Here is a 15,485-nt window from a genome sequence, read left to right on the forward strand (position 1 = left end):
CTTGCGGATAAACACAGAGAACACGTGGTTGGAGCACGGAGACGTGCACGAATTAAATCCGAGAGTAATAATGAAAGAAAAAAAATCGACTAAATGTTGGGTAAGAATTTGTTTTTCAGCGTATTTGGAGTATTTGCCCGAACGTAAATCCCCTTTATTTAGAAAGACGCACAGATGTTCGTAAAGGTGTTTAAATGTCATTTCTGTTTATTTATCAGAGTTTCTAACCCGCCTGGGCTAGATACCAGCCATCAAACGTCTGACTTTTATTTGATAAGCTTCCCTTGCTCTGTCACACACACACTGATGTCTGATTTTCTCTGATGGTTGCTGTGCATCATCCCCAGATGTTGTCTTGCATTATCAAGGTTCATCGCTGACATTTCTCAGAATGTCATGTTTTGACTGAGTCATTTTCTCAAAGCGACAGCACTACATGTCCTTGCTGGGATACTGAAATTGACTGCTCCTTCAAATGCACACCCTAATCAGCCAATTTCCCCAATTCCAGTCCCATCAAACTGCTCTTTATCTGTTGAACTGGGGAGTTTTGTTGTTCTTTTCTAATGCTAATCTACCCCATTCAGTATCTCTCTATGAGGCTATTTGTTGTGAAATAAATCCCCTTGTTTGCCTCCTGCATGTATAATTGATATTGTTGCCAGGCTTTTTGTTTGTGCCGTGGAGAGCTGGAAGGCAGTGCTTTGGAGGTGATGAAGAAAATGAGACTTGCAGCACTGCCGTTCCAGCTGAGCTCAGCCAAGGTTGATGCCTGTGATCAGTCTTTGTTGGATGTCATACATGCATTTGTGATTATTTTCAGCAGATTGTGGCCTCCCAATGCAGACTACATTTGCGACCACTGTTTAATATCTTTGTAATATCCAGATATACTAGGCCCCCGTGTTAGATCGCACACCAAATTGATGTGAAAACTCTGAACTGAACTTTTTACTTAATTCATCCAGGTGAGTTATGAAATAACAGGTGCACTGAATAAATTCAGATTTCCCGTTTTCTCATCTATAATGCATTCCTTTCCACATATCTCTTAAACAACATTAGCTTTACAGTGAATTATCCACAGTATACTTATTTCCTAGTTAGGAAAAAAGTATATAGTCCAAAATGCTGCAACAATAAAACCATTATTTTGATAAAGTAGTAATAGTTTTAACAAGTGCTTATCAATGTAAACAAAAAGGTGCCATTTTTCAAATCTTACTGCATGAAGGGTCCGAGAAAATATAGTTTACTTTTACTCTTTGTAGTTTTATACAGTGTCTCCACACTGGCTTTCTCTGTTGCTCCTGTGCAAACATACAATCTGTATGGCCATTGATATGCCCTAACAGAGGTCACAATTTGCATGAGAATTAACAGCAAGTAAATTAAATTGATATTCAGTGCACATCTCCGTCGAATCCTTCAGACCTTTGTTCCCCCTGCCTGGCAGAGCCCATGTTCAGCCCCCCCAGCTAGTCAGAAACATCTGTGCAGTTAATAATTTGATAAACAGCTTACACAAATGCTAAATTATCTTCTCCATTCCCTCCCCTTTTTCCTTTCCTTGTGCAAGACAGTTGGCTCACCTCTCTGTGGTGTTGGGTTTATCTGTCTTTTGTGGCTGTTCTTCCACAGCTCTGGTTTTAATGGCTCTCCCTTCACTCCTTTCACTATCACTTAGATACTGAAGCAGTGTTTGGGGTTAATGCAAATCCTCAACTCTCATCTGCGGCAAAAAAAAATCCACTGAAGTTTCCTATTGTGGCAAGTTTAAAATGAACTTTGTCGGAACATTTGTTATTCATTCACAGCTCTGTGCGGGTAGCATTTAAAAATATTCAGAAAGAACTGTGACATTGATCAGCACATTTGAACATGTGCAGTGCCTCCGTTCTGCAAAAGCCCACAACTCAGCTGACTCCCTGTGAAATTACAAATTAAGGTCTGACATATTTTTTTCCAGAGAGCATTCTGCACCAGAGTGCAAAAGCTTTCAAGTTCCACGTGTTAATTCAATGGTCACTTGTTTCTATAATTGGCTGATACCAGCAGTGAAAGAGATTTGACCGGGTTTTTATAATCATTTCAAAAAGCAGGCTCTTGTGGTTGGCACAGGTATAGTTTTATTTTCACAAAGGTATATTAAAAAGATTAAACGTGTCCGGAGGATGATATTAGTAGTATCTGTTCAAAATCAGGCCTGATTAAATTTGAAAAGGATACAAAATATCACAGACAGATCTTTATGTGTTGTGCGTGTGCCCGCGTGCAGTTTATTTGTGTGTCGATATTTTGCAAGTACGTTTTTGTCTATGAGAGGACAGCAATTAGTTAAGTGCTATCAAGTGGATGAAAAGCTGCAACAAATCCCTTTTATAATTTCATGGAAAAGAAAGCTGACAAAATGGAATGGGATGGAGGGGAACTAGTTTCCAATGCTTACCTTTTCGGTTGCAACTTGAGAAGAAATTGAACGCTAAGAGGGTGCGCTAAGCCGCGTTAATACATTGTGCAACTTTTTTCACATGCTGAGTTCTTGCTTTAAACTTTTTCTTTTTTCGGCTCTGTGGATATTGTCTATTCTGTTACTGAGTTTTAGCGAGGAGATCAGATTCACCACGTTGCTCCACTTGGTGGTTATCTGAATAAACATCAGGGCAGTCTCGAGTGCTGTCTGAGAGCACAATGCTTCATTGTGGTTTTGAACAAAGACTCCAAGCTCTAATGACAGTGGCTTGTTGTTGTTAGCACATGTAGGCCTTGTGATGTTGTATTTTGCAGAGTGGATTCATTCTCCGTGTTGTTTATACTTTTATTCTTTTTCTTGTCACCCAGACTCTTGTCTGTCATTTTCACATGTTTGCAGTCACTGGGGGCGACAGAGACAGGAAGGAGAGGATCATCTCACAGTTTGACAAGAGTCTTTTAGTCTAGAGTTTGACCGACAGCTGATAGGAGCAGCGGTGTGGCACACGGCGGCAAGCGGGGGCAGTGTGTGTGTGGTTATCAGATGAAGAGATTCATGTGGGCTGGGCTGTTTAGGTCAGATGGCTGACAGTCAGGACTTGATGTTTGCTATTATGTCGTTGTGCTGGTTGGTAATGCTGATGCCTTGCCTTGTTACAACAGTGCCCTCTTTTGCCCCATGTTTGCTAGCTTAGGTTTGGTGCTAGTGAACCAGCTGCTGAGTGGTGAATAAAACCAGATAGCTTGTCTTGTCTCACTGTTTGTGTCATGCTTACTGAGGTTTTGAATTAATTACACTGATTATAGGTATTCCCCTGCAAGGCTCAGAAAAGGTTCTGAAACCTCTTCAAACACCTCGTTTGTACTTCAACATTTATGTTATTAGTTCTGTTTGGCATAGTTTCTGTTATTCAGTTTATATTCCAAAACAGGGTTTATTATCTTTAAAGCATTTGGAAGATCATTTTTCATGTTATGCAGCTTAAGTGCAGAAACACTGATCTTTCTTAAAAATGTTCTGCTTGAAAGGATGTTGCCACTGTTTCACAAGAAGCAGTTGTTTTTTAATATGATCGGTAACTTTTTCATTGAAGGAACAGTAGACCTGAGAAGAGACAGTTGAGTAAATGAGCGCCTCTTCCCTATACCCGAAGAGCCAATCCAGTCCTGGATGGCCCATTTGACCCAATCCTCCTGGAGAGGCCCACGGGGCACATGTCACATCCACATTAAGGCATTAGAAAATGCTTTATTTGTTTGCGTGAGGGACATCCTCTCCTGTCAGTTCTGTAGGTCACACTCAGTTGACACTGCAATTGGAAGTCATTGCGCTTGTGTGGGTTTAGTCTTCCAGGTCAAATTATCCTTCAATTCAACCTGAAATTGGGAATGGCAGCAGCAAGGATCAGCCCAGGGCCCAGGCCCTCTCCTCAGTATTAAGCCATCACAGTGTTGTAAGGTGAGCTCCTGTAATGAACCCTGTCACCGCTACCACTGCACCAATATCCCCACTACACAGCATGCATATTGATTGCAAATTGTGAGTGCGAGCACACGGCTGCGGTGCTGTGTGTATGTAATGTATGTGTGCACGCTCACGTAAGCGCACCTTGTTCTGGGAAGAAACAAGGGAATCGCCTTTCTCTGATTAGAAAGCTCATGCATAGGAAAGCACGACAGAGACACTGCTCCCCATCTGCCCGTGGTGCAGGTGAAAACAATTTACACATCGCCAGGCTAATGGATACATTCATAGGGAGCACAGACAGAGGGAAAGAGGGATGGAGGGGGAGAGAATAGCAGAGAGTGGAAAAAGAGAGGGGTTGTAATGGGCCCAGGCCAATGCAGGCCAGTGGCCCTGCTCATGCGGCCAAGCCAGACAGCAGCGTATCAGATAACACATAATCACCAGGGTCAGGGACTAATGAATGCGGTCATGGCCCACCAGAGCAGGCTTTTGCCCGCACTAAAGACACTTGTAAACAATCGGCTGGGTGAAACATGGCAATAATATGTTGATTCAGCAGGTAATGAGGTTCTCCCTGAATCAATACCCCCAGCTAACCCCTCTCCCAGGTGGGCCAGTGAAGAGCAGTCAGCCAGGTTGGCGAGCGCAGACCTCTGCGATGACCTTTCCGTGGCAGTAAGGACACGAGGCAGTCTGAAGAGGACTATTCTCGTATTGCACAAGGCGCTGAGTGTCAGAACTTTCATTCGCAGCAAGCAAATGAACAGACAGGCGCTGCATGCTAATGAGCGGCAGGCTATTTTCCACCTTTTTTATCTGCACATTATGCTCTTGACTTTGGAGAAGGTGGGAATTAGGTTGGACCTCAGTGTCAGGCTGCCTGATGGCTCTGCTCAGGAAAAACTGGTAATTGAAGCCGATGGCTGCCGCGGAGGAGGTCTGAATTTGGAAATAAACAGTTTCAAGCACTGCACGTCATTTCTAGAGAGATGACAGGGGGAATGGAAATGAGCTGTCTGGATCTAATGTGCTTTCGCAGCAGGGAAAAAGGGGGCCATCTTTCAGATAACAATTCCACTCATTAGGACTTCAGTGCCACCGTAATGACAAGAGACCAAGTTGCTAAATTCAGAGAGGACAATTAGGAAATGCTGGCGCCCTGACAAACCAAGTAAACAAGGACACATGGCTCTGAATTTTACATATACTCTGGCCTGACGCTGTGAGAAACATCTAATAGGTTTCGAGGAGATTTCAAAAAGGAAATGCCATAAATGGCCTTCCGCTGGGTTCTTCTTGTCATAGTAGCAACTTCTTTATTATTGCTTGTTCATTAGCATAATAGACAAATTAATTCCCCGCTCATTGCTAAAGCAAGTTGTTTACATCTGATTCTGTGCTTGTTAAAGGCAATTTAAAATCCTGTTTTTCAGGCTTTGCAGTCTGGCTAGAGAACCTTATTTGTGACAAGCACGTGGGTGTAAACATCGCTTAGATATAATGTATAAGTGTATTCTGTTTACATAGCCTTCCTGTCTGTTTTTCAAAATAAAGTCACAAACAGCCATGGATTTATTATAGCGACCGCCTTATTGTGAATTTGAATGCATGTGTGCATGTTGTCATATTTTTAGGTTCTGTTTGTGCCATCACATTAAACTGAAGTGGGGATTCAAGTATTGTCATAATTACATGCTAAACTAGTCTGCATGAGGCACTGCTAAGTTGAACAAGTTCCTTTTTTTCCCCCTCACACCCTCCTCTGCAGTTTTGGCAGATGTGGCCTATTCACCTTCCTTTCGCTTGGCCCCAATTCAGCGTAGCCCCTATGGCTGCCTCCACCTCCTCAGGCTCCGTCGTGCTTTGGTACCGTACTGTATGTGTGTCCACTGTATCAGTCTCCCCTGGGAGCCACCGCCTCTCCCTGTTTCAATTTCCAAAGGATTACCAGCAACAATGCATTTCCTCAACAGTTGCGCAAAGTTTCTCCACTCCCCTCCTTCACTTCGTTTTCTCCTTGTTGCCCAAACAAAGCTGTGAAGCCCAAAATGTAACTTGGGGACATTTTGAGCAGGATTTCATGAGTTGAATGAAAGTTTGCTCATTAAAATCTTTCAGCGCGGCTTTATGCATTAGACTGAAGAGTGGAGCGCGTGTTTATATACTTTCAAATGACAGCAGCAGTTAATCTCTAATGCTTTTTACTGTGGCGTCAGCGTGGCATGTTTAAAAAAAAATAAAATGCAACCTTCCATGGACGCGGCATGCAACCTTGATGTGGCGGGCAAAACCACAGGGGTTTCTTAGACTCCGATAGCCTTCATGCTCATGAATAAAACAGGGGGTTTAGGGGGCTTCCTGTGCAGCTAATTCACAGTGCCGAGCTTCCAATCTGTTTTTATGGTACTTGGGTGGAACAATTTCTCTTCCCCTGCTTCAGGGCTGCATACAGCACGGAGAGCAGATTCTCGGGAGCTCGTACAGGGATAGTAATTTGCCATAATCAGTTATTGTGCACTGGTGAGTTTAGCACAAGCTGAGACTCATGATACTTTGTGTTTTTTCTTCAATTTTATGCAAATAAACAAAGCAACTCACTTTCTGAAATTGCCCTTGTTTTTAACATGAAAATGTCTGCCGGTGTGTAACACGAATTTCTAGCTGTTAGGTATAAGCGCTTTACGTGCTCTCGTAATTTTTCACGATAAATCGCAGCACACGGCCATAAACGTCTTGTGCTAAACTACGTAACACGTTGCTTTCTCGCTGTGCAATTAGCAAAGAGGAACGTGCTTCTTTTCCTCGTGAGTCCTGTTTGCAGACTCATTACCAGGCCCTGCTGGTTTCTCCAGCACTGAGAGGAAGTTAAACAAAGCGCCACTCACACACAGCCTCTCTGTGGTGACAACAGGCTCCAGACCCATCACCAAACGCTGAGAAGTGAAGGGTCTGTGAAAACAAACCGCTATGACACCCTTCACTCTTTCTTCTGCTCGACTGCACCCTGTCAATGTCCAACCCGATCACTAGTACTGCAAGCTACGTTAATAACTGAGAAAACAAACCACCAGGCGATAAAGCCCCAAACCTCTCCATCCTAAATCTTCCATACAGTAATCACATCAGGCTCTAAAAGGATGCACCTCCTTTTGTTGTGAAATCACAATTGCACCTGTCTGCTTGGTGACAGCAAATAGTAAATTGATATTTTTTAATGCTACAAACAAGTGCATGTACACACAGATGCAGAGAAGGGGTTGAAAACACAAAGTCAGATGTACATATCGATATACTTTGCGCACGTACACATGCAGTCCGCACACACACAAGAGGCAGAGGGGACCTAATTAAATGCAGACAGCGACTGTGGACTGGCTTACAGTGAAGCCGGGTCTCAAGCTGCCACAGCAACAGTTCATCTCGGCCAATTAGATGTCGCATCAAAGCCGGGGCGGCCACAGAGCAATGGGTTCACAGGCGATATTGTTGTGTGCGTGGTCAGCAATCAGCAATGTCCCCTGCTGGGATCTGCCGCCGCCGAAGCTGCAGAGAGAGTCACCTGACAACAGCCAGTACAGCAGAGGCCTGCCTGCATGCTGTGTGATCTTCCCCTAATGTGTATGTGATGGAACCGCAGGCCTCGGGGATGGAAGTAATGCGATGTTAAAAAATACATAAATCTCAGCCCCCAGAAAGTTTTCTGCTTATTGGTCCTTTTTCAATCAGAATATGTGCACGTTTGATCCTCACAGCACCTAAGTTTCATGTCACCAAAGTCTTGATAACAACTAACTACTTCTGCACAAATAATTAATAATGCCGAGCAGCTTTGCTTTAGCTTTTGTCTGCCCAGGTCATGAGCAAAACATACGCTGATTGCCTTCCTGCTGTGAAGTTTGACTTTACATTTTCTGATTTCACAGCCTCGGTTTGCATGGCTAATTCTGCCACAGATGAGAAATGCTGAGAGATAAAAAGGGCTAAATCTTTCTGCTGTTGTGCAGCTTTATATGCTGGGTAAAGATTGCATGTAACAAACCAAGGGGGCTTGTTTTAACTGTAAAATGAAATCTGTTAGCAAAGATCTCATTTATTCTTAGTGATCCCGTAAGAGCTGTGAGAGACGAGAGAATGATAGCTGTGTAGGACAGTCAAGAGTAAGGCCGATGTTTAAACTGCTAATGGGCACAGGTACATGGAATCTCCTGGTCCTCTCTGAGACCGAGCAGCAACAGTCTTGTCAATTCGCTCCTCAAACCCTAAAGCTGCAAGCGAGGCAGCAGTCGGCCCAGGATGGGTTTCCCGGGATTAGAAGGGGGTCAGAGCTGGAGTGCTGCCACTCTCTCTCTCAGCAGCTGAGCCACAGCTCACTCATTATACCTGAGGAGTCAAAACATTACCCATTGTGCACCGGTGCCTCTGGGACAGGCCCACCCCTTGCACCATACAGGGTGAGGTGGTTCTAGTGCTGCATCAGTGATATTTCTCAGATATTTCTCATGCGTTCCTTATTAGTCCATATGGAGATCGCAGTTTGCATGCGGTTAATAAATCATTCCAGGAAGTATTGAGACTAGCTGAAAGCACTTGAGAGCACTCGCCGTCTTCTGACTCTCCCTCTCTAACATCCTCGTGAATGTGTCTATTTTAGGTCACAAAGTGTATTTCGCTTTATGGCAAACAGACCTAGACTTCACAACACCTAAAGGCATCCATTAACCAATCACATCAACGGGCTTCTGCTAATTCACAAACCCTTATTTATATATTTCTCCTTTCAGGGAAACATAATTACAGATTATGTAATGTTTAGGCCGGGCACACTGATTGCTGTCCAGTGTTTGAAAGGCTACAGTTCTTAGTGAATTAGAGAATGATTAGTGCATGGCAAATCTACTTCATTCTAAATATGTTAATTAACAGTCAGTGCAGTGGGTGCAGTAGTTAAAAGCACTAGTAACCTCACACAAGCTTCAAATATTACCACACTCTAAATTGCTTGCCGTGGGTTTCTTTGAAAGGCTATATTTAATTAAATGCCATACAGTAGCCATTTCCGGGCTAATGGAACTTATATTATATGTAAGAGATCTGGTGAGGAGTCACTTAACCATCCATTACGGCGGCAGTTTGTGGTGCGGCTTTCTAGACACGTGTAAAAGATGGAAATTTGTATTTATCTGAGATTTTCAACTTGCACGCTTCCTGTCTCACCGCTACATTGTTATTTACTGAAATGAATAAATGCACTGTACTCTAGACAGCACATAATCACTGTGTATTTTTTGTTCCAGTTCATTTCAAATTTATGTGAGGACACAAGCTTTTGTAAAAATAAGCAGCATGCAAACACAGAAGCAATCCAGTATAACCGAGAGGCTCTTCAGGACCACGAGCAGTGCACAGAGCCACCTAGTGTCGTCACTCGGCACACCACCACAGAGAAAATACACTGAAAATGTGTTTTGGTGCATATTAGCATACTATTATAAAAACTTAGAGAAGAAACGGGATTCTGAATTGATGGCACGTTGAGTTTTTTTGGACAACGTTTCCTCTTGAGTTAAATATGTGTAGGTGCTCATTGTGGCATCCCATATGTTGTTGTGAATAGTTTGAAGTACAGCCACAAACATCCCCGGTCCTCTGCACATGCTTGTTTTACTGTGGCAATCTGCCCCCTCTAATGTAGCATGATTTCTCATAACTTGGTTAAGGGTGCCCCCATCTGGCCGACAGCTCGCCAAAGTGCTGGCGGTTTCTTTGCTTACTCCCTCCCTCTGCTTGCTCACTGCACTGATTTCTATTGTGAGAGCTAATTGTTAGATAATATGGGTTGTTTATGTGAGCTATCCATGCAAATTCTGATGCGATTTCAATCATTTTAGACGTGTGATTTTTGGGTTTTTAATGTGGAATAGGAGTGAAAAGGAAGCACTCTGTGCTTGCAGATTGCGTTTTCTCTCACTCTTTCTCAACCAAACACACCTCCGGGGTCCAGGCAGCAACAGTTGTTTTGGGGCAGTATCGGGTGAAATGAGGGCGGTGGCGTGCAGGCGGTGTAATTTGCAGCCTTGCCGGAGGAGCCCATTTTCTTGTGTGCGGCCACTGGGCGCTGGCTGCTGTTCATCAGTATGGAAGTCTATGAGGTGAGGAGAAATTGTAATGATGGACACTGAGCGGCGAGAATCAGCGGCTCAATAAGCCCCCCTAATTGCTTAGCAACAGTGTTCCAGGGTCTCTCATTTGAGATCAAGAGTTTAGTGGACTGAAGACTCCGCTTTGGAGAAATAGAGCTTGTGCCATTCGATAAGACGACGGAGAAATGGGCTCTATCTTCTACTTCCTCTGCGCCCTCCCTCCCATTCCTCCACCCCCTCTCTCTCCTTCTCTTTCTCTCTCTGTCTCTCTGGCGCCGACACCCCCACCCACCCTCCAACCCTTTCCTACCGGGATGATTATGTTACCTTTCAACTGCATGATGTATTCAGTTCACTAGATTATTTTCTGTCATCTCAGTTAATTGAATTCTGTCCATCACATATAGATGTTTTCACATTTGCATAAAGGTTAGAGTGGTGAAGAGTGTCAAACTTCAATTTAGACAATGTCACTCAAATAAATATACTGGCCTCTTCCTCCCCTCTCTCCGCCTCTCCTGGCTCTCCGGAGGTGGGTATTTACGGATTCCAAATTTAAATAGATCTGTATTCCTGGGATGCGCCGACTCTCATATACATGTAAATATGAATATGAAAATGACCGGATGGCTCTCTGATATGGGATGCGTGGCCATGTGTAGTCGGGTGTGCGTGAATCTTTCCAGTAATCTTTGCACATTTCGATTAACGCGCGCCTCTGTCCGCGCGGTCGCCTTCGTGGCCGGTTTGTGACACCGCCAGCATGTAGGCATCGCTGTCCTCTACAAAGGATCTCAGTAAGCACTTCCTCCTACTCCTCTACTCGTTGTCAAGTGGCTCTAACATCCAGCCTACAACTGTCATGTGAAAATGTAGGGTGTCGTCGGGAGGGGTAACAAAAGGACCTACCGGAACATAAGAACGTGTAAATGTAGTTGTGCACGCAAACACGCGTGCCCATTAGAGCTCAGGCGTCGTATGCACTCATTGGTTTAACACTCGTCCGTTGAGATTTTAAAGGCTTTTCCCCCGTGGCAGGCAACTGACCGAGGGAGACGGAGCATAATAACATGTCACAAAAGGAAACACAGCAAAGAGGAGGGAGAGACTTCTCTGACAGACGAGAAGACCCGGACCAATTCACATTTAATAAGTGCCTCAGAATATCCAATTATGTTTGGTTTTGAAAATTGATTCATGTGTCTTTAGAAGCAATTTTCATATTAGCCTTTTTCAAATAAACATCTATTAGGTTTATGTATCACACTGGCATGTGGCGTCAGCGTGCAGGCAGTGCTAAAATAAGTCTGTGTCAGTTAGTCGATAGATGGGAGCGCGAAGACGGCGGACAGATTAGAGTGCTTATCTCTTTTCATCAACTCTGAATACCGGCTGAATTGAAGGTCAATATCTGAGGATTCTCCAAGCCGAGCAGGTGTCTGGAGAGTATGGATTGGCTAGTGCTTGCAGCGCCTCTTTCCGGCTTTGTGGGCAGGCCAGGGCCAATTTCAAATGTGTCACAGCTGCATTTAAGCCAACGGTTACCTGGACAAAACCACTATACATTATACTGCATTCCTCTTTCACGCTCCTCCTTCATTCTTTTTTTTCTCTCTCCGTTTGTCTACATATGTCACACGGTGGGCTTTGTCACGCCTTGTGACACATGGTGTGAGTTATCTGTGGGGAAAATGTCTGCTGAGAGACGAGCGGAGGTGGCTTATTATTTATGATAACGTGAAAGACAATTGTGCGCTGGTATTGAATAGAAGATTTGCAATCTCTTTTCAGGAACAAATGCGGGCAAAAGCTCGGCGATGGAGAAAACTTCTTCCTTTTTTTGATTGTAAATTAGAAAACACAAATATAGGAGGGAAGAAGGTGAAAACATGCTTCTTTTCAATAGGCCATCTGTTTACAGCCATTTTCAAGGCTGTCCATTATTGATTACATCTCTATTTCCTCCATGGACACAGTCAAAAAAACCACTGTAGATAAAGAACTATTTAAAACTTACTCTGCAGTATACAAGTCTATCTCGCTTCTTTTCTCTTCCCTGGTTTGCAGTGAATGCAGAGGTTTTCTTCTTGGAAATGGACATTGAAAGCTTGATAGGCCGCGAACGGGGCAGGTGGCGGTCTGCTCTTGCCTCTGCCTCGTGTTTGTGTTTTAGTTTGGCACTCTGTTAAACCTAAAATCGCACAAACGAAACAGCAGATAAACACGTGCGTGCGCATGCTGACTTAGTGCTGTGTGCGCGAGCTTGCAGTCAAGATTGCTTACGAGGCTGTGGAGGTGGCGCTTGTATATTGAGGGGTCTTGTCCAGTGTCAGAGGGCCCTTTCGGCTACTCTCTTCCCAGACAAAGCTGTGGTGAAGGGGCTCACTCCAGCAGGACATGGCTGCTGGGGGGAGAGAGCAGCAGCAGCACTCCAGACCTACTCGCCTGCAGGAGGAGGCTATCTCAGCCACCTAGTCCACTCCTCAGGCTGGCGGATACTCTCCACCACCACCCACAGGGAAGGCCATTTCTGACCTTATCACAGCATTTGCACAGCTGTCTATCAACACACACACACACACAAAACAAACAACCTTTCATGGAGAGTTTAAAAAAAAAAAAACATCTCGAAATTGGCGGCACAGCCTTGTCAGTCTTGAAACTGGATATTACAGGGTGAGAAAAAAGCATTAACACACCAAATTTGAGAGAGAAAATGAATTTATATTTTTATTATGAATTGAACTGCAAGAAATCGGTATACTTCTGCAGCTCTGAATAAAAGAGAAAATGCCTGCCGAGTATTACAAGGAAATGAATGGCTGGCTTTATTTGTGTATGCATCTGTAATGTTATTGTGGCCATTTTTATTCATGCGGGCAAAGTTGTGAGCTCACCCTTGGCTTTTATTTACGCGGTAGTCTTTCGTCTGCTCAACGGGAGAGCCTAGAAGGCTGCAGATAGGTCCTTTCAGATACTTACAAAGGCCGCTTCAGCGGCTTTTTGTTGCCGTAACTACCTCTTTCTTCCTCACATTCCAAATATCTTTGGTTCAGACCTGGTGGCCTTGATGAACAAGGTTCTATGGAATCAATCAACTGCTTCTCTCAGAAGATCTTAACATGGTTTAATGTTGGCCTTGCCACATTGTCCTTTTGAGATATAAACCTCATCCAACTTACGCCTGAGATCCAAGTTTCTTTTCTGAGGGGTCTTTTTGTGTAGAGTGGATTTGAGAGAGGCCTGAGCGTGGGGAAAAAACACAACCAGAGAGAGACAAGCAAGGCTGAGGCGCGTTGTTTTCGCTAATAATGACTGACAGCACACCTCGACTCGTTCATTCAGCGTAGTCAAAAACATCTTAAAATCAGTCATTTTTTAAAATGTATGTTCATCTTTTCTCCAAAATGAGTCCTGTATGAGTGCATAGCTGTTATATAAAATTTGTGCAGTTTTGCTATCTCTAGATGTTTAGATATGTCAGGTTTTCCCTGATGTGAACTTTGCCCTTTATATTGCACATATATTCCCTCTGGTTACACATTTTTGCTAAAACAAACAAAAAAAAGAGATAAAATATTAAATGAGGGGCTGCAACAGATAAGGCTTTTTTTTTTTTTTGGTTTTTACTGAATGCTATATTTTCACTGTGTTTGAGCAGATAAAAAATACACCTGGAATTGTTTTCTTTCTTTTTTGTGTCGCGAGCAGCCAGAAACACTGGTCGGGAAGCAGACAGCTATTCATGGTGGACATATGTGCAAAGCACCATCCGCGTCTACAACCTCTCCCAGCTTCAGTAAAACAGCAACATCTGCCTTCAGTTTTTATAGCCCGCAACATATGTCCCTTCGTTGGTGACAAAGCTGGCTAAGGCTCTCATGCTGTTCCTGTCCCCTAGTCCAAACATACATCTTTAGATACCTGTCAGCCTTTATTATTCCATCCTCTGTCGCTGCAGATAAGAGAAGTTAAAGTTTAATGAAATGCAGGCCGGCTACAGAGGCCCGGCTTTTATAATTTGTCACAGGCTGTGTGCTGGGAGCCCACTCCTATGTAAACACGGAGGCAGTGGTCACGGCCATTACTTCTAAATGACGGAACATGGACGGAGTGGCAGAAATGTCACTCGGCAGCAGCCGTTTTCCCGGTTACCCATAAACCAAGCTGGAAACATCCAAATTTGAGAAACGCAAACTCTAATAAAGCCTGTTGTAATGTTTTCGCAGCAAATTACCTACAGGAGCCGTATCCAAATGCAGTCATTTCCCGTCTGTATTTCCACATAAAATTGATAGTCAGCATGTTTCTCGGGCTGTGTTCTCGGTAGCCTCGGATATAAGAACAAATATGGTAGTCGGAGGTGTGCTGCGGGGCACCCATCACACCAGGAGTGTCGTTATAGTCGGCGTACTGTGTTTAGGGCCTGGGGTGTAAGAGACGACCCGTTTCCTGTCTTGCACACAGGGGCCACAGCGCTACTTGCACTGTGTACTTGTATAGCCTTAATGGCAAACAAAGATAGGCACAGGATGCCTGAAGCTACACTGGTCAAGGAGCTCCGATGCACTTTATATCAGAGGCTGAAGAGTCTCAGCCGACTGTTTTCAGGTATTTAGGCGTTAAATGTTTTTGGCCAGGCTTGATAGAGAGAAGTGATCGCCTATCGATTGGTGAAACGATCTGTTCTCTCCTTGCTGCACGGCGTAACACGTGAGAGGAAGACTGTCCCTCCTTCCTGGTTTGTTCTACACTAGATGAAACTCTAGGAAACGGCTTATTCTGCCACTTCAATTTTGAGCTCCATTTTAGCCTGGACCGCAGTCTGACTGAGAGCAGAGGTCCACACTCCGGAACAGACTCTCACACACACAGAGCACACACATACGCCACACACTTCAGCAGCAGTTGATGTCTTAATACAGGCAGGATCTAATTTAGCTGATCCTCTGACATTTATCCTTTAGGTAAACTCTCGCCCTCCCCTCTCAGTCCCAGTGGCACCCGTGCCAACAAAGCAGCGCAGGCATATTTTAGAGCACCTCCGCTTCGCACCTCAAAGTGCCCTCAGGGACACTCGGTGTCTCCTCTCTGGTTTCTAGCGAAATACTCAACATTTGATGTTATTTCTCGGGCTCTTTGTGATCAGGCACAGGAAGTTAACCAAGAGTACACCCTTGATGAAAAGAGGGGGGCTTTTATTTATTCTCTGCTGCAGCCATTTGCAGGTGGTGGAGAAACTGACAGGCAGCAGTGCACAATAACATATGCGCTCACTTATGGCAAGGCACACCAACAAAGCTGTTGAACAGACATGCGCAAATATACGCAGAGGTGGGCTGTGTGTGTGTGCGTGTGTGTGTTTGGGGACTGGTTGGGGCTATAATCAGTAGCTCTGTGACAAG

General features: G+C 44.2%; 1 long non-coding RNA gene across 1 annotated transcript in view; it reads left to right on the forward strand.

Moving 5' to 3' along the window:
* Nucleotides 1-8: 8 nt before the first annotated feature.
* The window catches only part of LOC113011925 (uncharacterized), a 44,566-nt gene continuing 29,089 nt past the window's right edge, over nt 9-15,485 (forward strand). Inside the window, exon 1 of the long non-coding RNA XR_013903565.1 lies at nt 9-100. This is a non-coding gene — a long non-coding RNA (uncharacterized LOC113011925). The remainder of the gene's footprint in view (nt 101-15,485) is intronic.

The sequence above is a fragment of the Astatotilapia calliptera genome, chromosome 19 (assembly GCF_964374335.1).
Source record: "Astatotilapia calliptera chromosome 19, fAstCal68.1, whole genome shotgun sequence".
In the NCBI taxonomy this organism is placed as follows: domain Eukaryota; kingdom Metazoa; phylum Chordata; class Actinopteri; order Cichliformes; family Cichlidae; genus Astatotilapia; species Astatotilapia calliptera.